The following is a 27453-nucleotide window of genomic DNA, read 5'->3' as shown; positions in this document are numbered from 1 at the left end:
ATACATAATAGAAAAGCAAGGCAGGTACAACAATGCATTCTGACAGACAAGCAAAAACCTTCTGTATGTCCACTTGACCGGATAGTATTACAAAAAGGCAAATGACTCACCCACAAATATGATATTTACTAGCAGTGACAGCTATGAAGTATGAATAATGAAAACAGCTGGAGCATATATGATATTTCATTCCAGAAATTAAGGTTAGTTTTTCCCAACACCTTGAACTATCCATGATCAGTGAGAGTACTTTCTAAAACGTATGATTTTAAACTGACAATAATGGCCTTCCTAAGTCCTACAACAGGGCTTTTTCATAGAACTACTGATTATTTATCTCCTTTCAGATTCATTCTTATGATAAAAAGAGAGACATTTTAGACAGGATATACTATTCTGACCCATAGTCCTGCAACAATGTGCGAAAATTTATTTGGGCAGCATGGAAAAATTTCCCTGCAACCTGTAACTATCTTCGGCAATAATGGTGAAGATACCTTAGGGTTTGAAGCCCTATCTACCTTATATATGGCAGATGAAGTTGTCTTCTTTATTTGTACAGCTGGTTGTACACATGGAACAATGTCCCAAAGTAAATAATGTTGCTGGAGATATAGTACCACAACTAGATCCACATGTTGAGAATAAGCATTAAAACACATTAATGTGTCAAGTGATAGGTGGGAATCAGTGGGATGGACAATGAAAAAAACGGCAGGAGTGGTCGGAGTGGTATGATGGGATAAATAAGTCCAATGGCTCAACAAGAGAAGGAAATGAAGGCAGTGGAAGTCGTAAGGTATGCCTGAATGGGGATGTCCAAAACCCCAACAGGAGTATAGAAGAAAGTAGACTTGGGAGGAAAGTCATGTTGGGAAAGTATACTCCATCCGACAGCTTACACTGACTTAGAAAATTGGTCATGCCTCCATAATTAGAAATTTTGCAAATCTTGAGCAAATGCATGGGGGATGAAGGGGAAGAACTCATACACAAATTTGGATCAAGGAGAAGATTGGTGATAGGAAATATACATTTCAGAACACAACATAGACTATGGAAAAAGGGGACATGGCAAATCCATCCTACTCAAATTCTCTTGCCCTCAAGCTATTGTAAGTTCAATTCTTTGCAAACATCAATATTCCCTCATTCTTCCCAAGTAGACCCCTTCTTAGGAAAGTTCCTACACTAAACCCAATATTTTATGATGGCTCCATGTCCCAATTTCCCCACCTTTGACTTGGATCAAATAGTGAAGGCAACCAATCTTTCATATGCCTTCTTTTGACATAATGATGAAAGAAAACATCCACAAACTCGCACAAAACCCAAGGCTGCCACATGTAATCACCTTCATGTTTTTGTTGGTGGTTTTCCTTGCACAAGCATCTACCATTGGATTTACTTCTCCACGCTTCTACTCTAGTATTCATTTGAAGTCCTCCTTGAGATCATGAGGTGCTCATAACTTCCTCAAAAGGGTAGATGCGTCCAAAAGAATTTCTCCTTAACTCTACGTTGTATCCTTTACTCAATCCCATAACAAACAATGCCTATCTGATTGTAGATGATTTAACACATTTACTAGATTATCAAATTAGATTTGAACACGAAATTGGTATTAACAATAGAAATGAAGTTTATAAGGGTTGTTGAGGACTAAAATGGGGATTTTCCAACATCACTTACAGTAATAGGTCAAGAAGACAACCCATGTGTCGTAATAACACACCAAAGCAATGGAAAATATAGGTATTCACTCTTGACAACTACAAGTGTTGAGTAACAAGGTATCGCTCATCGTTGCCACTACCTCTAGGTGAGACCGCTAATTCAACTGAAAAGGATTGTCATCCTTTGAAGCAAGAACTACAAGGGTTTTGTCCTTCAATCTCCACATATCTATGGGATTTTGTCCTCAAATTTGGATGCGTAAACAACACATGCTCACTACATTTTTTGGTAAGTTTTATTTAGGGTTTTTTGTCATGTCTTCTATGTTACCTATCAGGTCGTTATACACCAAGAAAGGGCCTTGAAACTTGCAACAATGGCCTCCATCCCAAGACCGTTACCCAATCAACACTATCCGTACCTATCGAGCACCATTTCCCTTTGAATTGTGCCCACTATGATCCTTACATGTGAAAAAATGTCTTTGGATGCCATGGAGAAATATACCCTAGTGTTGATGTGTTTTTTATGCACATGCGAACACAGAATAAAATACCAAGGTATCTTATCCTCTCTTGAACAAAGTTTCCCTGAATGCTGAAGATTTCGCCGAAGGATCAATCGAGGCAACTCCAAGGTTCTTGTATGTAGGTTCTCTACTTGTGGATAAGCTCTTGCGGTATGATGTGATTTTTGCTGGAATCACAAGGGGACTTACATTCGATGACCTGAGTGTCTAATTTGCTTTGGATATCACTAGAACGTGGGACTTTACTGGTCCTTGATTTTAAAAAAAGGGAAAAGGATAAGGGTTGGAGAAGGATCTAATTCTAACAATAAGAATATAGGAGCAATGACCTTTGATGAAACTTTAACTAAGTCTTGCTTAGACATGCTAGGATCATCTCCACAAGGTTAGTGCGATCTTCTAAGGAAAGCTTTATGATGTTCAGATCACCGCTACAAGCATAGACACCGTCAGGTTGATGCATATCAATGAAGAAGCAATAATTGAAGTTAAGCTTAAGCTGAATGATTCCAGTTGACTACGCAAGGCAAGTTTGCAATCAACAAACTGCTAGTAGTATGGATATACAAATTTCACCATTGATCATACAAATTTCTTTCATTCATCTAATAACATGAAGTTAATTTGAGAAGTATAGAGACCATGCAAATTGTAGAGTCAACCCATAGAATTCACCATTTCTTCAATGAAGTTTACATGTCTTTTGCAACAATCTCTTGGCAACAATCTTTGCCTTCTCTTTCTACTCTACTCTAAAATGCTATCTACTATTGAGCTACTAATTATTGACTATCTCTCTTTTGCTAACTCCTAACTATTCTCTGACTATTAACCCTTACAAATGAAGAGCCAGAGCTTTATATAGAGAGCCCTTTACAAATTGACGGCTCTGATTGACTTAGAATCAATGGCTAGGATTAAAGGATAGAAACCCTAATTAGGGTTTGTTACAACAAAATTCCTTAGCCAATGAGAAAATTACATTCCAGGAGTGAGGACCAATAGGAAGCAAGGGTAGGTACACCGGAGTTCGTGCCGCCTTCGATGAGTTAGGTACATTGAATCTAGACATGCTGAGGTGGACCAATCCAACTGGAGGAGCAGTGACTGGGATGCCACCTTGTCTGACGTTTGCATCTTGGTTGATTCTTTTCTGTCTCTGATGTGATGAATGATGTACTTCCTTTGCTTGATGAGGCTTCCTTATTGTCAATTCTTTCTTCTCCAGTAGCATATCTCGCCCTGAAGTGTTGTCAAAGCCTTTCTTTGTCATCATGTGGTCCCTCAGTGTGGCGAAGTGAAGGTTTTGGCAACTTCTTGAACACCTGTAGTTTTTCAACGTTTCAAAACACCTTGAGTCCATCTTTGTGCCTTTGGAATGTCCTTGATGAGGATGGACTGGAATAGATCGTCCTTGTCCTGGCTTGGTCTCCTACCATCTGCAAAATAAACCAAAGGATGATTAAGCACATATGACATATTCATTTCAACATAGCATTTTCCACCTTAAATCATTACTGAGAAGACATAAAATGGAATTTTGTTCACTATCCTCTCTAGGGATAGGCCCTATAAAAATTTTGCTTTGGACCCTTTGAAAGGGTCAGGAGCGAATTTTGACAAAGTTGCTCAATCAGACCTCATTTTCAACATTACTTCACCAAGATCAAGTCATTCACCTCCAAAATTGCCAAGGAATAGGTTTTGCTCAAGGACCTAGGCAAAATATTAGGCCACTTAGGAATTTCACTCTGGACCCTCTGGAAGGGTCAGGAGCGAAATTCTTGTTTAGGCTCAAGTTCTATCACTTCTCCACTCCAAAATGTCTTCCAAGGCAAGCATACACTAGTCTTCTCTTCACCAAGGCCTGGGAATCCATCTCTTGACCTTCATCATGAGCAAATTTGGTGAAATTGAGAATTTCGCTCTGGACCCTTTGGAAGGGTCAGGAGCGAAATTCTTGACTTGCTTGTTTTCCTTCATTTAAGTCTACTCTTTTCACTTTTCATACCTGGACTTTCATTTTTGGATCCCTCTCTCAACATGACAAAACTTGCTTGACCCTCAAAATGGCTAGAAAGGAGAATTTCACTAAGAATCAAGGCCAAGGACAGGACCTATTTAGGATTTGGCCCTGGACCCTTTGGAAGGGTCAGGAGCGAAATCCTAGTTTAAGCTCAAAATCTTGATCATTGGTGGCCACAATCAATTCAAAGGCATGCCTAGGGGTCCTTCCAAGCTCAATCTACCTTGATCCACACCTAGCTTGACACAAAAATGGAAGGAAAAGAGGGATTTTGGGAATTTCGCTCTAGACCCTTTAGAAGGGTCAGGAGCGAAATTCTAGTTTTGAGCACATTTCTTCATTTTTTCAACCCCAATCCACCTCAAAAGGAAAGGACACATCATCTCACTTCCATCCACGCCATAAAAACCAAGGATTTGACCTTCTCCAAGGGAAAAATAGGTGTTTGCAAGAATTTCGCTCTGGACCCTTTGGAAGGGTCAGGAGCGAAATTTAAGATTTGGGCTTGATTCTTCATTCCCTTCGCCCTCATTTACTTCCTAAGGCAAAAACATAATGATTTACTTCCAAATACGCCCAAGGGACTAAGATCTTGGTCCAAACAAGGAAGAAATGGGTGTCTTCCTGGAATTTCGCTCTGGACCCTTTGGAAGGGTCAAGAGCGAAATTTGCATTTTAGGACAAATTCTATCATGTCTCTCACTTCAACTCACCTCAAAGGTCAAGGAAACGTTGCTCCATTCTTCCCTAAGCCATAAAAACCAAAAGTTTGTCTTGATTTGCAAGGGAAATAGGTGATCTTAGGAATTTCACTCTGGACCCTTTGGAAGGGTCAGGAGCGAAATTCTCATTCTAGGCTTGACTCTTCATCTCTTCAACTCCAATCTTCCTTGCAAGGCAAAAATACACCACTCTACTTGCACCTACGCCATAGGAACCACTATCTTGACCTCATCCAAGAAGAAAATAGGAGTTTCCAAGAATTTCGCTCTGGACCCTTTGGAAGGGTCAGGAGCGAAATTTCTATTTTAGGCTAAAATCCTTCACATTTTCACTTTGAGTCACTCCCTAAAGCAAAAACATGTCAATCCACCTTCCAACATGCCTTAGAAACTAAGAACTTGGCCAAAACAAGGAAGAAAATGAGGTCTAGGGGGATTTTCGCTCTGGACCCTTTGGAAGGGTCAGGAGCGAAATCCACATTCTTGGTTGGTTTTCCATTTCCTTCATCCAATTCTCCTTCAAACTTGATCAAATTCAAGCTCCTTTCTCCACATTTAAGTGAATCCACCATCAAACTAGCTCAAGACAAGGTCATTTTCATCATTTTAGGCAAGATAGGGGGTCAAACTGAGGATTTCGCTCTGGACCTAGGCCAAGGACAGGACCTATAGGGAATTTCGCTTTGGACCCTTTGGAAGGGTCAGGAGCGAAATTCTCCTTTTGGGTTGATTTCTACCACTTCATCGCCTCAAACATCTTCTCAAAGGCAAATATGCATCCAAGTCTTCCAAACCATGCCTTAGAAGTTCCAAACTCGGTCAAGTTAAAGAGCAAAATAGAAGAAATATGAATTTCGCTTTGGACCCTTTGGAAGGGTCAGGAGCGAAATCCATGTCTTAGGTCAAAATCTTCATTCCTCAATGCTTTCAATCACTTCCTGAGGCAAGAACATATCAATCTACCCCCACCATGTCCAAGGAACAAGGATGTTAGCCCAAAACAAGGGAAAAAATAGTGTCTAGGGAGAATTTCACTCTGGACCCTTTGGAAGGGTCAGGAGCGAAATTCACATTTAGGCTCAAATCTTGACTTCATTTCTCATATTTCTTCATCCAAACAAGCATTTTGCCCTCAATAATGCCTGGGAATGAGTTAGTTCTAAGTTTGGGTCAAAGTAGAATGTCTTATGGAGAATTTCGCTCTGGACCCTTTGGAAGGGTCAGGAGCGAAATTTGACATTTTGGACTCTCTGTCACGATTCATATATGGAATATAAAATTTAAGTATAAGTGACTTATACTTTAACTTATATTCCATAAATACTGTCACGATGTTTCAGAGTGGTTTCAGACCTCCAGGAGTTATAATGCAAAATCTAGGTTTTGGAGGATTCTTCAATTTTCCACACAGTCAAATTTCAGGATCAGGATGACATTCCAGACAGCCAAATTTCAGGACATTTGAAGATCAAGATGACATTCCAGATTTCATCACTCACCAATTTGACCTAACTCGGATCTTCAAAGATGATATTCACTCACCAAGCTTCATTGACCTCCTCAAACTCAAACAAGACCCAATTAGCAACAAGAGAAAAACCTTGTCCTAAGGAAGACTTTCAAAGATGACCCTAACCCGGAGCATCCACTGACTCACCTTTAGCTAAATAATCAAAGGCTAATAGACAAAACCCTTATCTTGTTTAGCTGATTAATTAACACAAAAATCTAGTGTGTTATCATGATACTTATAATTTTGTTGCCCTCATATTTGGCATACCTATTATTTGAATTTCAAATTGTTCCCAAAGTCAGAAAAAGGACTAATAAGTGTTTACGCGTAGGTAATGAGTGCGTTGCCCAAGGTCATTACTAGTCAAAATCCGAAAAATGGAAAAATCTTGAGAACTATCACAATTTGAGGGAAATCGCTTGACAGTCACGATCTAAACGTCATTTTATGTCGTGTGGCCAACTTTCACCTGAACCCAGTTCATACTTTGTCATATTTTAAACTTTCCATTTTTGGTGTCTGTTGCCCCCAAAATGATTAAATATCTCATCCTAGGCTTCGTCATGAGGTGTGAATAATCATGTTGACCTTTTTCCCTTTCATTGATACGTGTTTCAAATTTCAGGAACTAACTCCCTACCGTTTGAAAGTTATGCCATTTTTCGTCGGCCAAAGCAATATATTTGAAATATTTAAATTATTTCTCAAATAATAATTTAATATTTTAAATTATTTTAATATGTCTGATCTTTTGTGCTTAAAAAGTTGTTCAAAAGCATCGGTTGCACTCTTCCTTGTTTCCTCGCGGTGATCAATGATTTCTAAGGTCTAAAGGATAGTTCGCGACGCTCAAGGTTAGAAATGCTCAGTTTTTGAGCATTCTTAACCTCTTTTTTTAACCTTTGCCAAAAAAAAAAAAGGTTAGAAATGCTCACTTTTTGAGCATTTCTAACCTATCCCCAAAAGGTTAAGAATGCTCAAAATTTGAGCATTTCTAACCCCATTTCTTAACCTTTCGGGCCCCACTTTGTCAAGAAGGTTAGAAATGCTCAATTTTTGAGCATTCTTAACCTCTTATTGATTTTATTAAAGAAATGAAAGATATTAAAGAAAATCAATAAGTGAAAAAAAGGATTCAAATACCAGGTTATGAATGTTCATCAAATGTATTGAAGAGAGGAAATGGTTTCATCAAAGATTGAAGTTGCAGTTGCTAACAAAATACACATACCAACATGGAGTCAAGATTCCATCACGCATAGCATTGGTAAACTCTCTAACTCAGTCCAGCATCCTCCTTGCCTGTGCTAAAATGGAAACTCTAAAGCAAGGTGCAGATCAAGCATAGACGAGCACATAAGCTGCGATATGGCTACTAACCCCTCACCTCTCATCCTGAGCTGAACTGAGATCGATTGGTCCCATAGATGGCACACCCTTCAATACGCAGACATTGAAGAATCTCTGAGAGCAAGCTGATATGCACGCTGTGGATATGGGAAGTTCGATTTAAAAAAAAGACCGATATTTGATACTTGTTGAATAGAAAGCACTGGCGAATCACAGAAAATGGAAGGAGCCAATTGCTAAAGAACAGACCACGCACGTGAATAGTTTGACAAAATTCCTCAAAGAAATATGGTCTCATGAAATCCGATGATTGCTAGATATCCACAAAATGCAGACCGTGGGCATAGGGAGAGCGCAGACAATGCATGCGAACTGTTTTGGCAAAATGTTTTCAAAGAATGCCATGTCCGTGGTGATGGTGCGCAATGCTGGAAGCATAGATATAGCGCGTTAACTGTTTGACAAAATCCCTCACAGTCACGTGGTCTCAAGGCATGAAATGATTGATATAATTCCCCAAAGTAATGTGGTCTCTTGGCATAATGATAATACGTTTTATTTTCATGACTGTTTCCAGCATCCTCCTTGCCAACGATAAAAGGAAATCAATCACTCCACGACGTTATCTCAAGTAAGTTTTAAAAACAAATGATATGGATTTTCAGTCAAGTCGCAGAGATAATTTCTGTCAGATTTAAGTTTTAAAAACAAATGATATGGATTTTCAGTCAAGTCGCAGAGATAATTTCTGTCAGATTTTGTTGATGCAACCATTCCAGTAGCCAGATATCGCAAATCAGGGTGAAAGTTGAGGCGAATAATCAAAACAGGATTTATGTTGCAATGGGAAATGTCTTGATATCAGAAGGCTTTCAACATATGGAGAAAACACATGAAATGTTTTGACAAAGTTATTATCCTCTTTAAAATAGTGTTGTGTGGGTATTATTTTCGTTTTGGCATAATGAAATATAAATTCCATAGCCCCGATTATGCTCCCATTCTTAAATGTTCGCATTCAGATATTGGAGATACCAAGTTGGGAAATGTAAATCTTGTAGACTTCTGGAAAACAACGGAACGGGAAGATGAGACTTTGACAACTCAGAGATTATTAGACAGTGGACTAGCTCACGCAGCAGGATATCCCACATCGGTGCAATGTCTAGAGTTAGTTCTGGAATGCATGAAAGTATTTAATCCAGAGACAAAAGAAATTAAGACGGCAGAAGGTAGCGTGGTCGCCAAACTTGATCCAGTTTCCATTGCTATAACTTTCAGGTTACCTTTCAGAGATCAATTCACAGAGGTAAACAAGGAATATGCCGAAAGTTACTTTATTGACAATGAAACCCAGTGTTTGAATAGCATAGCCAGAAAATGGTTAGCAAAGTCAAGGAAAGGAAAAACACAGCTTCCTAAAATAATTCACAAGTCTCTGCTGATGGAAGATATCGCTAATATGGTGATTTTCTTGAATCGGGTCACGGGAAATGAAGACTCAAATGACTTGGAAGGATGGATGTTCTTATTCATTAATATCATATGTGAGGGCATACAGTTCATTAATTGGGCTGAGATTATCAGCGATAATCTTTGCGATCAGTTACTCAAACTAAAGGACAATCATAACTTCTACATGACATCATACCTCTTCTATGCTATTGCTGGGATGCAGAAATGGCCAGGATTAAATGTTGAAGGCATTTATGATGATATGACCCAAATCTACAATTATCATCCACAATTGCAGCTGGAGGAAAGTTATCATCACTTCAGGAGGATTAATGATGCTTTCACCATGTTGACAGTAAGAGAACTGCAGGGAAATATTGGACTCAGAATATCCTCAGAAGCAGCAGCATTGATTCAGAAATTTGGTAGTTATTTTATACAGTTTCCGAGGTTCACATACATACATTTGGATAGGTGGTTATGATGGCTGCCCTCTCATGTTGCCAAGGTTTGTTGAAGATAAGTTGGTTCTCATCGAGGTTTGTCGACAGATTGCACAAGTCAACAAAATTTGCCAGAATAAAAGAAAGGATATTATTTCTTTTCCCATTGGACTTGGTTATTATAGTTGTGAGAGCCATTTAGATGCACAAAGTATCGAAAGGTCTATAGCAAAGATTCACCTGTATCCTTATGAGATGAGATTTCCCTTTGATAGCAAAAGATATGCTACAGGAGAGTTAGAGCTCGGTGCCGGATTTGAACACTTTCCTGATATGGAGGATTTTTGGCAAGACTGCGAAGATGATTTTGAAGTGCGGAAAAGAGACTGGATGAGATTTTCTATCAAGCAAAAAATTGATTATAGAATTGAAATAAATGTAAATGGCATTGAGGATGACGAATCTGATTTGATCGACGGTTTTTACTTTGAAAAGATTCAGCTTCTTCCACTTCCACCCATCAATTGGTCAATTTCAGAAATAAGGAGTATTCAAGAAAGATCAGCTTATGTGGTTCGAAGGACTCTCGAATGGGTTAAAGGCAAAAGGATTGAGTCTACGGCAACTAGACCTTCAAATAGAGCTAATTCCTCGAAGGATAGAAATGGGGCACAAGGAAATTCTTCCATTCCAACTAATTTGCAAAGATCTAATCCAGAGATGGGTTCACACCAAAATGTTTCCAAAGGAGGTGACGATGGAGAAGATCCAGAAGAAGGAAAGGATCTTGCCAAGGCATGTGAAGTCAGCTCTGGCATGAAAAAGAAGAGATCAAAGACAAAGGGAAAAACAGTGAATCTTGTCCAAGAGATTGAAGATGAATTAGAAATCGCTTCACACCAACATCCTCCCAATATTGAGAGTCAGCAATTTCCTTCCGTCTCACCAACTATCATTATTTCTTCACCCCAACAGGATGATTTTGCTATTCATGAGGAAGTTGAAATAAACGATGCTCAAGCTGAAATTCAATCTCCGCCCTCCCCAAATAATTTAGCATCTTTAACCTCTGCATATGTGAACAATCAAGAATCATTGCCATCATCCTCATCATTCTGGTTACAGCAGAGTTTACAGAATAAAAAGAGAAATGTCCAGCTGGTAACTCCTAGTTTTGATGCAGTCGCGAATGTACTTCACAGGACAGCTAAATCCAAGAAAACTAAAGTTGCATCCAGATTGGGGATTAATCCATCCTCAGGAAACTTATGTGTTGAAATAGCTCAGCCAATTGTTGAAAAAGATATAAATGAAGCTAATGAGGCTGATTTTAGTATGACACAGCTCGATCTTGGTCCTACAACACATGAGGGAGCTGTTCATAATTTTCAGATTTCAGCAGCTATCCTTATCGATAAAGCAAATAAAGATAAGGAAACAAAGGATCAACTTAAGCAGCAAATTCAAGTTCTTTCATCCTACATCAAATCTATTGTGGATTCTTCAGGTACACAATTGGAATCAGCTTCAACTTCTACGTTGACACACACTAGAGGAATTATTGAGAAAAAGGTAATGGAAGATATACACAAATGCAGGAAACAGATTAGAATGCTAGAAGATTGGATTAATCAAATGAAATCCGAAGCACAAGGTTTTATTGAGAAGGCCAAAGATATTCACACTAAGTTGGATGCACATGAACAGGAAATTGCAGCAGAATTGAAGAATGCTAAAGAACAAGAGATGTCTTGGCAAGATACTTTACAGGAATTCCAAAAGATGGCAAAAACAGACATGAATGTACTCATTGTTGAGAAGGTCTTCTCTCATAAAGAAGAAAATCAATCACATACATGGTGCAGAAGTATAAGTTGGAAAATCGAGAATATCAAGCAATGCTTGGATGAATACCAAAAACTCTTGATAGCTTGTGAACAGATAAAGATGAAGATTAAAGAAGATACAATGAATATCATTGGTGATGTATCGATAAAAGAGCAATTTCAGCAAATGGACAAGCAACTGCTCTTAACCAAGTTTCATAACAGAATTAATTCTAAGTTAACAGATGTACAGGTGTCAGATGCAAATAAGATGAAGAGACTCAGTGTTGTTTCAGTTGCCTTAGAAGCTTGTGATATGTCTTCATATTTTCGGGATTTGGTCAATATTCAAGATAATCAAGCAATTACCAAACTAAAAATGGATAATGTGATCATTCCCAGGTACAAGTTCATGGTGGATGCGCTCAAAGCATACAAGTCATTCAAAGCCAAAGTACCAATTCAACAGAAGAAAATAATCAGTTAGCATACTTTTTGGAATGTCAAAAGTGACATCATGTTCACATCTTTGTATATTTTATTTTGTTATGTGATACGTGATTAGTCTTCAGTTTATTGCTGATTTTCCATAGCATAGAGTCAAGGTTAATAGGTTGACTATTTCCGCGCATAAATGTGCTAATTATTAACTTATTGTAATTTGCACAGAAATGAGTCAGTTACTAACTCAGAATCAAGTTAGATATGAAGTAGTTATTTGAAGAGACTATAAATGCTAGAAACATAGGTGAAAAAAGGACTTTTGAGGATTTTATGATTTTGGGATAGCTGAAAATTTTGGATTGTATTATTTCATCATTTTTTAATACAAGGCAAATTGGGAGTGCTCCTATGATTGTTAAGTGTTCATTTGCTTGATGTTATGTGATTGTCATATGATATTGCAATAGCAAAGTTGCAAATTACTTTCCCAGTTTCATGAAGACAATGGTCATATAACGTTACTAGTTTCTTTGGTATCTCAGAAATATATAAACGTTATGCAAGTTAAATGTGTTGTATCACTCTCTCCTCATGCGTAGTCTAGAGTTGATAGTGACAGGTTTAAAAGTCAATGGAATCCAAGTGGCAATCGTATGTTTGTTGTGCGGATTCCTTCTAAATCCATTTGTAGTAATTTTCTGTTTTCATTCGCAAGGTTAATTATCCTCAAAAATACAAATACACCTATCATACGAGGGAGCTGCCCCTCTCAAACACAGAGGAAGATCGTGTCCCACAAAACGATCTCTCCAACTGTTGGGAGCTTTTTGTCACTCCTCCATTGGGCACATAGTAAAAGATTTCAAAGTGACAAATCTGTTTACCAACAAATTTTATAGCTTTTATTTATAGACAAAACCCTAAAAGACCTCTAATAGACAAGATAAGTCTGGCAACACTCAGCATGCAAAGGCTAATAGACAAAACCCTAAAAGACCTAGAAACAAACCCCAGAAAGCATAAAAGTAGGGGTCTCCATTTGCAATGGGGCGATGTGTGAATACGTCACAACACCTAGGAACTATAATTGTCCTGAATAATAATAGTGAGGGTTCCTTAGGGTTTGAAACCCTATCTACCTTATTAATTGCAGAAGTTGTCTTCTTTGTTTTCACAACTCAGTGTACATGTGCAGACATGTCCCCAAGTAAATAAGGTTGTTGGTGATATAGTACCACAACTAGAACCATGTGTCAAGAATAAGCATTACAAACGTATTGATATGTCAAGTGGTAGGTGGGATGAACAATGAGAATTGGCAACAATGGTGTGATGAGATGAATAAGTCCAGTGGCCCGAAAGGAGAAAGGAATGAAGGCGGTGGATAGTCGTGAGGTATACTTGAATAGGGAAGTCCATAACCCCAACGAGAGTATAGAAGAAAGCGAACTTGGGAGGAAAGTCATAGCAGGAAGGGAAACTCCACAACTCTAACAACTTGTACTAATGTAATGTCCACATTTTTACGCCATATAGTTTCATGAGCGTTGGCCAATTTTTGGGGTTTTCCATAAGTTTCCAAGTGAGTTAAGAGAGTTCCAACATTCCTGTAGAGCTCAGTTTTGGGATTTCTTGGCATCTAGTGATGGTGTGGAGTTCAGTTGGCTTTCAGGATAGCGATGACACTTTTTGTAACGTTTTGGGCCTTTTTGGTTGTTCTCCACAATTCTTGGAGGACATTTCTATTTATAGTAAATTCTCATTTCAGCACTTGGCACCATTCCTCGACATAAATCATGTCTCGGCATGTTCAGTTTTAGTTTCAAGTGCCTTGGTGGGGCTTTCCACAATGTGGTTGTATTTATTTAAATATTTGCACTAAGTTATAAACTAACATTTTAATATCACTTGTGTTTAAATATTATGAAGAGATTTTTTGTCCCCCTCAATGGACATCTAGGGGGTTCTAAACATGAAGTTATTTTTAAAAGTGCAAAAGCATTTTGAGGGAAAATAATTTATTTTTGTTTTAAAATGCCCTCATTGCCTCCAACTCTCTCTATAAAGGGGTTTTGGCTCTCATTTTTCATCATGGAAGTTTGCACACATAATAGTATGCTACTAGAATGGACAATGTTTTATACCGAGGTTGATTGAGGACGAAATCCCTCATCAAAGCACTAGTTTTGATAGTGAAAGATCCTCCCTGGGTAGTTTGGGTGATTTTCACACAAGAAATCACATTGGTTTCACAAAGTTCCAATAATCCAAAGTTTTAAGAGATGACAATATTCAACGTATTTTTATGTATAAATTTGACAATGTTTGGTGATGGATTTGTAGAGATTTTTAGAGGTGCTTGGGTGGATGTAGGTTTTTTCCTTGTCTGGCCATACCATTCCCACAGCGCATCGTCCCTCTTTTTGTTGATGAAGAGTACTGCATTGGTCAAAGGATTCCTGGTGCTAAGCCAAAGTATCTTCCACACATTAGTGACCCTATTAGGGGCCGTTTTGGGGAGGCAAAAAGCTGGACCCACTCTCCAAGGAGGTAATATTGTCCTTGCAGGCCATACAAGTGCTTTCAACTGGGCATGTGATTTTGGAGGGGTTTTGAGGGTTTGTGTCTCAGTTTTTCTTCGCCAAGCCAGATGCCTAGGCCTTGTAATCATCCACTGGCATTCCCATGGCAAGAAAATGTGGAATGAATTTATGATGATTTTTTAAAGTAATCCCCCTGTTCTTTGGCACCTCATTTCAGCAGGGTCATGACTGTAATTAAATCGCAGACCTAATATTGTGGCCTCTCCATGTGAGTTGAAGACCATTTAGATAGTTTGGAGCAAGCTTAATGGGGTAACCTTGATGGTGGGAAGCAGAGCCAACAATTTATGGTTTTTATTCATGACCATTTAGGACTGTTTGCTTCTGCAACAGTTGCAGCCACCTGTGACAATTTTCCATGGTCAAAAAAAACTTGCATGCCATCAAAGGGATCTAGTTTCCAAGGTACTTATGTTGTGAATTCATGTGAATATCTTCTGCATGTAATGGAGTTTCAACACTTAAATTTTAATCCAAAAATTATTAACAACATTTGAAATGAACAATGAAATTTAATTATATCCTTTGTGACAGCAAAGAGACATTTGTGCATTCATTTCTATTAGAATAATTAATTATTTTTAGTCAGTTACCTTTAGTTGTTCTATTAATGGTCATTTAGTTCGTCATTTAGTTCTTTTAGTTTGTTTAGTTAATTTAGTTTAACTACTGCTTCTTTTATTAGAAGATAGAGTTCGCTTTTTAGTTATTTTGGTTTTTAAGCTTTTTAGTTTTTTAGCTTCAATTCAACGGTTCATTCTTTTTAGAACGCCGTCTTGTAATTCCCTATTAATACGTTGTATATTCATCAATAAATTCATTCAATTATTTTTCAATTTCTTGATCTATGTTGTGAAAAACTTATTGGCAAATTGTTTTTGAAAAAAAAAGTAGGGGCGTTCTTACAGTGGTATCAGAGACGGAATATCTGCCAGCCTGTGCTTTGACACTTTGTTGCAGCAGAAGTCATTTATGACAGAGAGGGAACTAAGAAATTATAGTCATGAACAAAAGAAACCAAAACCACAAGTTCCAATTGAGAATCCATTTGCAGCAGATCAGAGATTACAAATACAGGTAGGGTTGTTTAGTAATGGTGACAATTCTTTAGATTCTACACCCAATCTATCTAGCCCACCTAGAGTCATGGGTGATAGTGTAAAATCCCCTTTCAAATCTTTCACCACTTTGACAAACATTAATAAACAGTTTACAGGTTTCTGGTAAAGTTTGCTTGCAAGTTTATGTGTTTCCAGATTTCAAATCACATTCTAAATTGATGTGTGCAAATACAATATAAAATTGCAGAGTCTTAAACAATTGAAATGCAGAACTATTTCAGCTGATAAAATCAGATCACAAACTTAACAAATATTATTTTCAAGAACAGAAATACATAAAGATGGTCTCCTTATTCATGACCTCAACTAGCGGCCAGGTTCAGCAACAACAGTATTTCAGATTGCCATTTGAAAGGCCATAACCACAGAGGTTTTGTGCTCCAGTTCAACGGAAATTGCTGCCCAACGGTCTTCTGATTAGTGCCAGCATCTCACGCCCTTATCCTCAGGTGACTCAATTTGTAGAGAGTTCTTCCCACGCCTAGAATGTGTCTTCTATGCCCACAGCCAGCAAATGTAAACCTCTATGCCCAGGTGTAAAGTAGACCCTTCCACAAAGCCGACTTAGAGATAAAAAAACATTCCACGCGCCACTTTGGTAACCTCACATCCACCTTTAAGGAGGAATCAGCCAGCATTAAGTTCCACACCTCATATCAGGCCTTATGCTCATGCCCTTAGCAGCAACCTTGACACCTCAATAGAAAAAATGAGCTCGTCCAAATCATAGTAGCAGCTATTTCGTATAAAGTGCTCATAAATGGAGGATCCCAAGCACCCACAATAAACTGGTCAAACACATAATAAAATACCTCCAATAACCATGGCATCCATTTTCTTGCGATACTTTATCTTTAAAATTCGTCTTGTCTTCAACAAAAGACTTCACAAATACCATGTACTACAGCAATGAAATACTTTCTTTGCCAAGGAGAACTCCACCATATAGAGATTATGAAGTTGCTACTGGGTACAAGTAGGCGTTTGCTAGACTCTTCACAGATCCTGAAGTGGTGGAAAGTGTTAGGAAAGAGTTTGGTTTGTTTATCTCAGAAGAAGTCACAGTCCTTGTGCCATTAATGACCAATCCAAAATGGATGGTACTACATGGTGGTACCTCTATGGTCAAAATTATATGTTCCTCCAGCTTCTTGTAATCAAGATTCTATCACAAGTCTTTTTACTTTTTATATTGTAGACTTTAGCAATTAACATTCTTTAATTTATTTTGCATTTTTTAATTTTAATTTTTGTTGGTTATCTCTCCAATTTCAATAGGTTGCAAGTTCTTCTATTGCTGAATAGAATTGGAGTACATACTCCCTTATCCATTTTGTTAAGCGTAATCGATTGGCTTCAAATAAAATAGAAGACTTGGTTTATATTCATTCCATTTTGCGTCTTCTAACACATAGGGAGCAACAATACAAAGATGGATCAATGAAGCATTGGGATGTAACCCCTGAGTGTACCAACTTGGATGCAACTATTGATGATCTAGCTAGAGTCACTATGGATGATGTTGATGAGATACCTACACCTAATTCACCTAGTGGGAGAGACATAACTTTGAGTTCAAATGATTTTGAATTTGAACTTGAAGCAAATGATGATGATCTTGACCTAGATCCTTTTGATGATTGATGAAGATAGAAGACAATTATTATTTTTGATTGTCAATTTTGTAAATGTAATGATTTTCATTTGAATAGTGAACCTAGACATATATGAATCTATAATACACTGGTATATATTATATGACATATGACATATGACATATGACATAATATGATATTATTGAAATTCTGAACCATAGTTTTAAAACTCGGCGACTCGCCACGGACTCGCGAGTCCTTTGGCGCCGCGAGTCGACTCGCCTAGGACTCGCGAGGCGAGTCCAGGCGAGTCCCTGTGAAAGACTCGCGAGTCTTTCGCAAAGACTCGCGCGATTCTTTCGCTCGGACTCGCGAGTCTTTCGCTCGGACTCGCGAGCCCAGAAAAACGCGCTCGTAAGGGTTAAAAACAAGTTTTTTTTTAAATTTTTGACTTCATTTTGGTTTTTTTTTGGCTATAGCAGGTTAGAAGGGTTTGGAGGAGTAGAGGGAAGAAGGAAAAATCAGCAAGAGAGATCTAGGTAAGGATTTTTCTCTTTCTTTTTTTTTTTCATTTGAATCATTTCATTGTTTTGAAACTGAAAAAAATCTTGAAAAACAAGGGGATATGCTGCCAAATTTTTTTCTATTTTCTTTCCTAAGTTATTTCCTCTTTTTTTTTTCTTGTTTTTGAATGCTATTTTTCCCAAATGATTCATTGTCATTTTTTTTGTAGATTTTCCATAAAACCCTGCTGATTTTTTTTTTTTCATGTTAAATCAGCAATGGCAAGTCCAACTCCAAGGGCAACCCCAAGGTCAGGAAGACAAAGAGATAAAGCTTGGAAATATGGGATTGCAGGAAGCAAAAAGGGGGAGGTCACTTGCACCGAATGCACAAAATGGATGACTGGTGGAATCAATAGATTAAAATACCACCTTGCACAAATACCTGGATATGGTGTGGAGGCATGCCCCAAATCAACTCCTGAAATTATTAGAGAGATGAAGGCCATTCTTGCTGAGAATGATATGCATAAGGAAGAAAGGCAAAAAACAAGAGAAGCCATGGCAGCTGCAATGAATCCCACATTGTCCACTTCGGGTCCCATTGGTCACAGTCGGGGTCGTCAGTCACTTTCATCTTTTGGTGACAATGAGGGTGAGGCTAGTGGCACTCCTGTTCGATCAGACCCTAATTTTTTTGTACCACGCAATGTTCCAGGTGCACAACCTTCACTTGAAGGTACAGGATGGAATAGAGAGAAGCATGAACAAGCACGGATAGCAGCTTCAAACTTTTGGTTTTACAATAATCTATCTTTCAATGCAGCAAACAATGTGTATTGGGAAAGTTTTGTTAATGCATGTACAGTGGCGGGTAAGGGGTTTAAGGCCCCAACAGGTCATGACTTCAGTGGGCCATTGCTAGAGAAAGCTGTGAAAAATACAAAAGGTGTGGTTGATGATCAGAAAAGGTATTGGAAGAGAAAAGGATGCAGCATTTTATCTGATGGATGGAAAGATGGACGGAATAAGACTCTTCTCAACTTCTTGGTGGCTTCAAATGGTGCAATGGTATTCATAAAGTCTGTTGATGCCTCAAATGAAATAAAAAATGCAGAGACTTTGTGTAATCTGTTGGATGGTGTGGTTCGGGAAGTTGGAGTTGAGAATGTTGTCCAAATTATCACGGACAACGCAGCTGCATATGTATCTGCAGGTAGAATGCTTATGCAGAGGCATCCTTCGATTACATGGAGTCCTTGTGCTGCACATTGCTTGGACTTGGTGCTAGAGGACATTGGGAAGATTGGATGGGTGAAGAAGGTGGTTGAAGATGCAAAAAGTGTCACCAAATTCATCTACAACCATACTTGGGTGCTTGCTTTAATGAGAAAACACACAAATGGCAAGGACCTTGTACGACCTGGAGTGACACGATTTGCTAGCCACTTCATCACTTTGCAGAGCATTCTTAGTGCCATTCCTCATCTTAAGCAGATGTTTGTGTCAGATGCTTGGTTGGGGTCTGCATACTCCAAAAGACCTGAAGCAGAGAAGATTGTTTGCATTGTTTTTGATGAAGGGTTCACCAAAAGTGGAGAGGAGTTGACTGCGGTAAGTAACAAACACAAAAGTAAAGTTTATACAATCTTGTCTATTTGCTGATTTTATTTTTTAGGGGTTGATTTTGTACTAATTTAAAATTTGTTTTAATTTTTTTAGGTGACAGAACCTTTGGTAAGGGTTCTTCGTATGGTGGATGGAGAGGGCATGCCAATGGGTTTCATTTATGAGGCCATGGATAGGGCCAAAGAGGCCATTTCACATTACTATCGTGGAAATACAAGAAAATGTGAAATCTTTTGGCGCATCATTGATCGTAGGTGGACAAACCAACTCCACCAACCGATACATGCCTTCGCCTACTTTTTGAACCCGAAATTCTACTTCTCTGATTCATTTAGGGCTGATGAGAAGGTCATGGCAGGTGTTATTACATGCATTGATAAGATGACACCTGATCCTGAGTTGAGAGACAAGGTTCTTGATGAGTTGGAGGTGAGATTTGACATTTGCAATTGCTCTATCTTTATTTATGAATTCGGAAATGTTCATTATTGAATTTGAGTTTGACACTTTGACTATCTAGTATCTATTTCTGAATTTGGAAATGTTCATTGTTCAAGATCTACAAAAGTGCAGAGGGGAGACTCTTCTTATCACAACTAGCAATTGATAGGAGAGGAAAACAACAACCAGGTAAAAAATTTAGTAACTTAGTTCAATAGTGCAAGAAAAAACCTACAAACTTGATTGTTACATTTTTTTCTCAATTCTAATATTTCTAAATGTTTTTTCTAGATTTATGGTGGGAGAATTATGGTGCCAGCACGCCTAATCTTCAAAAGATAGCTATCCGTGTTTTGTCTCAGCCATGCAATGCTTCTGGGTGTGAACGAAATTGGAGTGTCTTTGAGAGCATTCACACAAAGAAGAGAAATAGATTGTCACAAAAGCGGCTCAATGATCTAGTATTTGTTCGGTACAACCTTCGCCTTCGAGTTAGACAGGTGGAGGGTGTTTCACATGAGGCCATTGACTTGGATGAAATTGATCCATATGGTGATTGGACCATGAATGAACAAAATGATGGTGATGATGTCCTCCTTACCGAAGAAGAAATTGCAGAAATAGAGAGAGGAGCAGCACAAGAAGCAGAAGGAGCAAGATTGGATGAAATGGAGGATGAAGATGAGGACGAAGATGAGGATGATGATGAGGACTTTGACTTTGAAGAAGAATCATTTCACCATTTAGATACCACAACACCCACTGCTACTACTTCTAGCTCAAGGCCTGAAAAATTGAGCTATATTAGGAAAAATACAAAGAGGAAGATGTAGTCTTCTCTTTGGTTTGTTCATTCACATTGTTGTTTTTCACATTTGGAGTTGGACTTGGACATATCATTATATGTAATTTTGTGAACATTTATATACTTATGCTGCCATTATACATTTTAGAGTTGAAAGTTGAAACTTGAATATGCTGCCATGAATGATGAAATTTCAAATGTTGCGTGTTTGTAGATCATATGACATGTGTAATGTTTCAATTATGGCACTTATGTTCTCTAAATGCATTAATTTCTTTATGTTTTTTTTGTAAAACTACGGTTTTTTTTTTTTGCCAAGTCTTTCACGAGTCCGAGTCCGAGTCCAAAATTTTGGTTTGCCAAGTCCGAGGCGAGTCCGAGATTTTCAACTATGTTCTGAACTATCAATTGACATTTGACATTTTGATCAATAATGAAGTAGCATACTATTAAATGTATTTAGTTTTACCCAAACCCATGAACCAGTAACTTATGAAAATTCTGATTAAAGACTTGCACCCTATCTCTATTTCTCATAGGCTAAGAGACATGATAAGGGAAATAAAGTATAATTTGGGGCTTAATAATAGTTTATAAAGACAATTTAAGTGTTGTCATTGAAGGTCATCTAAATGAGACATTATGAGGCATGTGTATTTATTTATTTATTTTAAAAAATAATAAAATTTTCACTTGAATATCAGGGGGCCTAAATGAGATGCCTATATATGAAAAAGGAATCACCCAAAATGAGCATCAAATTGACATTATTTCAAAAATAAATTTAAAAACTATGCATTCAAGGATGGAAACCCTAGGTGTGCGAATTTTTGAGGATGAAAACCCTCTTTGACTCAATCTTTGGATTTGGAAATGAAAATCCTCATATCCAATTGAGGCAATTATGCTCAAGGATTATGTTTGGGCTTATTGATTGCAATCGTTCAATTCGTATTTGCAAGAAAATTGTTCAGCAATGTCAAATTAGCACTATTTGGAGTTTTCATGCATATGTACTACAGTGCTCACTTGATATTGTTCACCTTTCAGCACATTAGGCTGTGTTTATGCCCTCAACACCTGATCCATAGTCTATGCTGCTGTATCCGTACAATATTCATGCCTTCAGTTCTCCGTACGATAAGCATATGTAATAGTTGAGTTTCATAATTAATACTGAACAAATTACTTCCACTATTCGCTTCTTTCCAGGTTGGCGGAATATGTGAGTTTTCATTCAATTCTGAAATACTACTTACTGGATAGCTTTAGGAAATAGTTATTTACATCTGCGTTTATTTCCAGTTATTATATACTCAGAAATATAAATACATATTACTGTGGCGGCTTGTTTCAGATTTACAAGTTGCTGTTGTAAAGGGGCTCTTTACACTGCTGAATTCCGTCTAAATTAATTCAGAATTTATTATTGCAGTGCTGCTTAGGATTTAAGCACTAAATGCCAGTTTTTATTCTGTTCAGCTGGCAGTAATTCTGAAATATTATATTTTGCCGTTCACCGGTAGAGTAGGTTTTACTTACACAGGAAAGGGTCCAGCTACCGTCTATGTTTCAATTATCGTTATTGGACTTTGTTAATTGAAAGTGTTTTATAAAACCATCTAGTGATCCCAAAGCTGTCCATCGGTCTGGAAAAAAGGTTAGTAATTAAAACAATTCTGTAATTTTGTGCCAATAGCACACAATTATTGGGACATTTGTGTATAAATAGTGGATCAATTGTGTAAATTTTGTGCCGATCTGATCGAACAGGGTAATAGGGAATCTGAAATATGTATGGTAAGTCAAGTCAAAATGACCACTTTTTGACCCTTGAATGCACAACTAATCCCTGACATTCATCATAACTACCCAAAAGCCAAAACAATAGCTATAAACAATTGAATCACATAAAAAGATTAAAAATAATCATCAAAATTTGATATGCAATTAGAAGTTCAGAGAGTTAGCTACAATGACTACTGCCTTTTGCTTTCAGCATTTGCTTCAGTTATTTACAAAATCAAAAAATATAAAAAAATTGCATATTTCCTGAAAACTTAAAACGAGACATTACAAAGAACTGAACCCTTACAGGTGGAATAGTGAACGACATATCACGAAAACACAAGTTAAAAGTGGAAAACCAGTAGCGCAATTGGCGCCTGTCAAAAAAAAATGCAACAAAGAGTCACACACCTCAGAATGCCACAGGCTATATTGCAATGTTCACATTTATTAACAAAGCAGAACCCATAAACCTTAAAAGACGAGATTTTTTTGCTTTTCAAAACCTGTGCACAAAGACAATTTACCTTACAGATGTTTCTTACCCTATGAGACTTAAACTTAACATATATAAATAACAGACTGCCAAACGATAATGAAAAACAAAACTCACAGTTTTTTCCCCGAAACTCTTCCTTACCATTTTTCATTGCTTGCGAATGTTAGTTCTTTCTCTATTGACTTGGTTATTTATTAGACAATAAATTCTTGGTAAACCTCGACAACTGAATTTTTTCCACCTCCATACGCGCAAAACTACAATGACAAACGTCCAAGAAATTGTAATCTAATTTCCTTTTTTAGTCTTATTCTCCTTTATTAAGCGAATCCTCGGCCGAGAAATTATAATTTAGCCCCATTTTCAGTAGTTTATTCGTTGGTAGAGCAAGCTCTTAAGTTTTCACTAAGAAAGCTCCACCGCATGCGGCGCTACACCTTGAGAATATCGACAAATCTGCTTTTCTGTTGAAGGTTGACAAAAAGTCGGATATTAAGAATGGCCGACAGAATGCTTTGCGCATCGCACTCAAAAATGGTACAACAACAAGTACAAAAACTATGCCCAGTGCGCTTGGAAAAACCGTCAGTTTTATCCTTTTTTAAATGCAATGCAGCATACACAATCCCTCCCGACTGCCAAGATTCTGAAATTTCAATCCTTTAATTTTTGAAACACAAATAATAAAGATCTAACAGCAACGTCTCTGTCAACCATTTTTCTCTCTAAATTTCAGAGAATGAAATTTTTTATTCACTCTAAAGAATCTTCTCTATTTGATTGATCGTGTAAATGCTCTTAGTTGTTCGTCGCGTTCCATAATACGCTGCAGCGCAAAGTAAGTTGGCTGTAGGGTAGTATTTAGGATTTTTTTTTTATATATTTATTATTTTTTTTTGATTGGTAATAGTGATTTTTATTAATTACTCGAGATTTTGAGCTGGCCCGAACCAGGTGGTGCTACAATTAGGGAGCCACCTCCCAAGATCCATCTCCCCCTTCAAGAGGGGGGTCATTACAAATGTTCCCATCCTTACCCCGCTTACCCTTTTTACGCTTCACCTCTATCCATCCATTTGATTTGGCATCCTCCAAACATTTCAGATTTTGAAAATCCATTCCAACCAATCCCTTACTATCCCAGCAATGGTTCTCAGATTGATTCCCCTCATCCATGCTTGCATTTAAACCCCTTTGAGAGCTAGGACCATCCTCCATCAACTGAATACCTCCAATAGCATCTTGAAAGGAGCTGCAACCCTCAGGAAAAACTCCCTCGCCAACCAAACCACCAGCCAAATCTTGCCCATCATTTGAAAGTTCTGGAATCTTCACAATAGAATCATTGATCAAACCCCTGACATCCTAGTGAGATTTCAGGATCCTAGCCACCTTCTCCATCGTGTAAGATTGGGGGGTAACATCCTTCCACCATGAAGCTAGACTCTTCACCCTACGCTTAGCACAGGAATCGGCATTATGTCTAGTCTTAAAACATCTCCTACATCTGGAAGGAATCCCTTCATAATCCACCAACTGTAGCCAACTTCCCTTTGAAGTAGAAATAGAGATCTTCGAAGGGAGGTCCATGGACGTATCCATCTCCACCAAGACATGAGCAAAAGTAGTATGAAGTAAATTAAGAGAGCCATCATCAGTCAATAAAAACTTACCGAGGGAGTTCCCAATAGCTTCAAAACATGAGTCAAACCAGTATTGCAAAGGTAGGTTTGGAAGTCTAATCCACATAGGAACGCGATCAAAAGATTCTGACTCGGGGTTGAAAGTCGGATGCCATGGTTTAAGCAGCAAAGAATTATTGTCCTCCCAGCACCATTGGCTACCACCAAGGATTTTATTTCTATCCTCCACAGTCTGAAACACCACAACAAAAAACCCTCGAGCATGAGGGTAAATCTGCACACTGTCTTCCACAATGGGTTCCCAATGATCAGAGATCCATTTATGCAAAGCGCCCAAACTTGGCCAAAAACCCCTAAAACGCCCAATAAGCCCTACTATCGAAAAAACGAGCTCATTATGATCAACCTCTTTCTCCACCGCTTCTGACAAAGATACAGTAGTTGACATGGTCAGGACAGCCGCATTCGAAAATCGAAGGGCCCCAAATATCTCTACCGTGGGGAGATCTCCACCTATTTTGCAGCGGACCACCCTCTGATCAGGCATTGCATGGGGTCGAGACTGGGAGCGGAAGCCAGAACGGTTGTCATGGGCATTTGAGGCGGCTGCCCTAAACCCCTGTCGCTCGTTTGGGGACCCAAATCTGCCTTGCCTTCGCTCTCTGCCATCACCATGCTTTACCACGGACGCCCAACTGACAATGCCCCGCTTGGAAGGGAAGCCACCGCGCCTCACAGGAACCTTAACCCATGGAGCCACCATCAACATCACAACTTTTGCAGTTCAGCGCTCAAAAATATATAAGTTTTTTTATATTTATTATTATTATAATATGGAAAAGTAAATTTTAGGAAATATGTTTAAGGTATAGATGGTTTGGAGTTCAATTTTTTACAAAATAAAAAAAACACATGTTAGGTGTATGAGATTAGTGTTCTAAATGTTAATGGCTTAGGAATAAAATCAAATAGAATGAAAAAGAAAATAAAAGAAAAGAAAAGAAAAATTAGATTGGGTGAAAGAAGGTCAATTTATTCATGAGAGTCAATTTGGATGTGTTTAAATGCAAAATAAGCGACATGGAATAAAAATGGTTAAAAGTTGGACATATAAGTAAGATTAAATCATGAGATCAAGGGTAGAAATTGGATAGGATCTCTCACCTAATGGGATAGTGTCAAGTGGCACTTTAAGATTGGTTGAGAGGGAGATGATATTTTGGAGTGTGGGAGGAGATCTTGTCTTAAAAGCAAAGTTTGTCTTCACATTCCAAAGAAAGAGGGATGAAAGGAATAAAAGATTTAAAAAATTGGAGTAGGTGAGGGGACAAGATACATGATTCATATAACATGGTATTAAGGTCATGTGCATTTGATGGGATATGTGCAAGTGATTAAGAGGGTAATTAAGATTAGATTAAGGAACTAAAAAAATTAGAGAATGTAATATGTGAAAGATGAATTAATTAAATAAAAGTTATTTATTTAATTTTTGAAAGAAATAGGATAAAAAATAAATTATAAAATTGAAATTAAATTAGTGGTGAGTATTTGTAGTTATAGTATTACAATATTTGTTGTGTAATTGTATATAACAATTTATATATGTGAGTTTAATCATAATTAATGTAGACACCTAAAAATGTTTCATTGATCGCATACTAATTATTCGTCTATTTAATTAAGTAATTCTTTAATTATTTGATTAAACTAATTATTTCTTCTGACCATCGCATTCAACACTTCTAATTATTTTATTTCTATTCTCATATCATTTTAATTAGTTAACCCTCTTCTACATATTAATTATTTAATTAATTGCGACATTTTCCTTAGTTAAATAATCTTTATTATTTAATTAAATTTCCATTTCTAATGTTTAAATAATTTCATTTAAATTAATTAATTATTCTTCTAATTCCCCAAATTCTAATTCCAATTAATTTCATCTAATTTCATTTCACGTTTTCCCCAAATTCGAATTTCATATCATTTTAATTAATTTCATTTCTTCCAAATTAACATTTCACCAAATGTGAATTTCAGATAATCTCATGTGCATTTCAGCATTTGAAAACCCAAATTCAAATGCAAATCAAAATAAAATTGAATTTCAAGTCAATCTCCTACAGCACATGTTGAAAATCTCAATTGGTTCATCAAATCAATTAACTAGTCAATATCCCTTTTTAACTCTCAAACTCTTTTTCTAACTAATCAATCAATTCAGTCTTCTAATCCATCTAATTAGTCATCTCTCAATCAATTTAGTCAACTGACTAGCCTATTCAATTCACTAGCCAATCTATTGAGTTGACTCCTCAATCAAATGAGTTAACAAATCAATCAATTATGTTAACAGATCAATCAATTAAGATCTTCAATTTCAATGACACCATTATCGATGAGATCTTGAATCTTATGTTTTAATTCTATGCACTTCGAAGTCTTATGTTCATTTTGTCTATGATATGCACAATACTTACTCAAAAATTCACATCCCCATGTAGTCTTTTTAGGTAATATGATAAGATTGTTCTTAAGAAGCTCTTCCAAAGTTGACTCAATAGATTGCCCCAAAGGTGTAAATTGTCTAACTAGAGGATATTTGGAGGAAATGTCTTTATGTCTTGGTGAAGGTGTCTTGTGAGATTGTTTGAGATTTGGCTTTTAATTGTCAATTATTTGTTGGTTTTTTTATTGTCAAATCATATAATCGTTTTAGCATTCCTTGAAGTTTCTCACTCTTGATATCATGCATTTGTTTTTCAAATGGAGTCATTGATTTATTTTGTTGTATTTTCATATCATATATTTCTTTCTTGATATCTTGAAGCATTT

At 37.4% G+C, this 27453-nt stretch overlaps 1 protein-coding gene across 5 annotated transcripts in view; it reads right to left on the bottom strand.

Annotated features, from left to right (window-relative positions):
* LOC131042140 (putative ABC transporter C family member 15) overlaps positions 1–23729 on the bottom strand; it is a 216200-nt gene extending 192471 nt beyond the window's left edge. The window contains exons 1-2 of one of the 5 annotated variants that reach the window (XM_057975461.2): positions 23111–23729; positions 22778–22847 (exon numbers count right to left, since the gene is read on the bottom strand). The gene's annotated coding sequence lies outside the window, so the exon portion shown is untranslated. Of the gene's footprint in view, positions 1–16010; positions 16881–22777; positions 22848–22881; positions 22973–23083 lie in introns of those variants that run through there. The other 4 variants (XM_057975462.2, XM_057975460.2, XM_057975464.2 and 1 more) reach the window with 4 other exon arrangements.
* Between the last annotated feature and the right edge of the window lie 3724 nt (positions 23730–27453).

The sequence above is a fragment of the Cryptomeria japonica genome, chromosome 9 (assembly GCF_030272615.1).
Source record: "Cryptomeria japonica chromosome 9, Sugi_1.0, whole genome shotgun sequence".
Lineage (NCBI taxonomy): Eukaryota > Viridiplantae > Streptophyta > Pinopsida > Cupressales > Cupressaceae > Cryptomeria > Cryptomeria japonica.
Note: the sequence above shows the minus strand (reverse complement) of the source record. Positions and strands in the feature narration are given on the sequence as shown.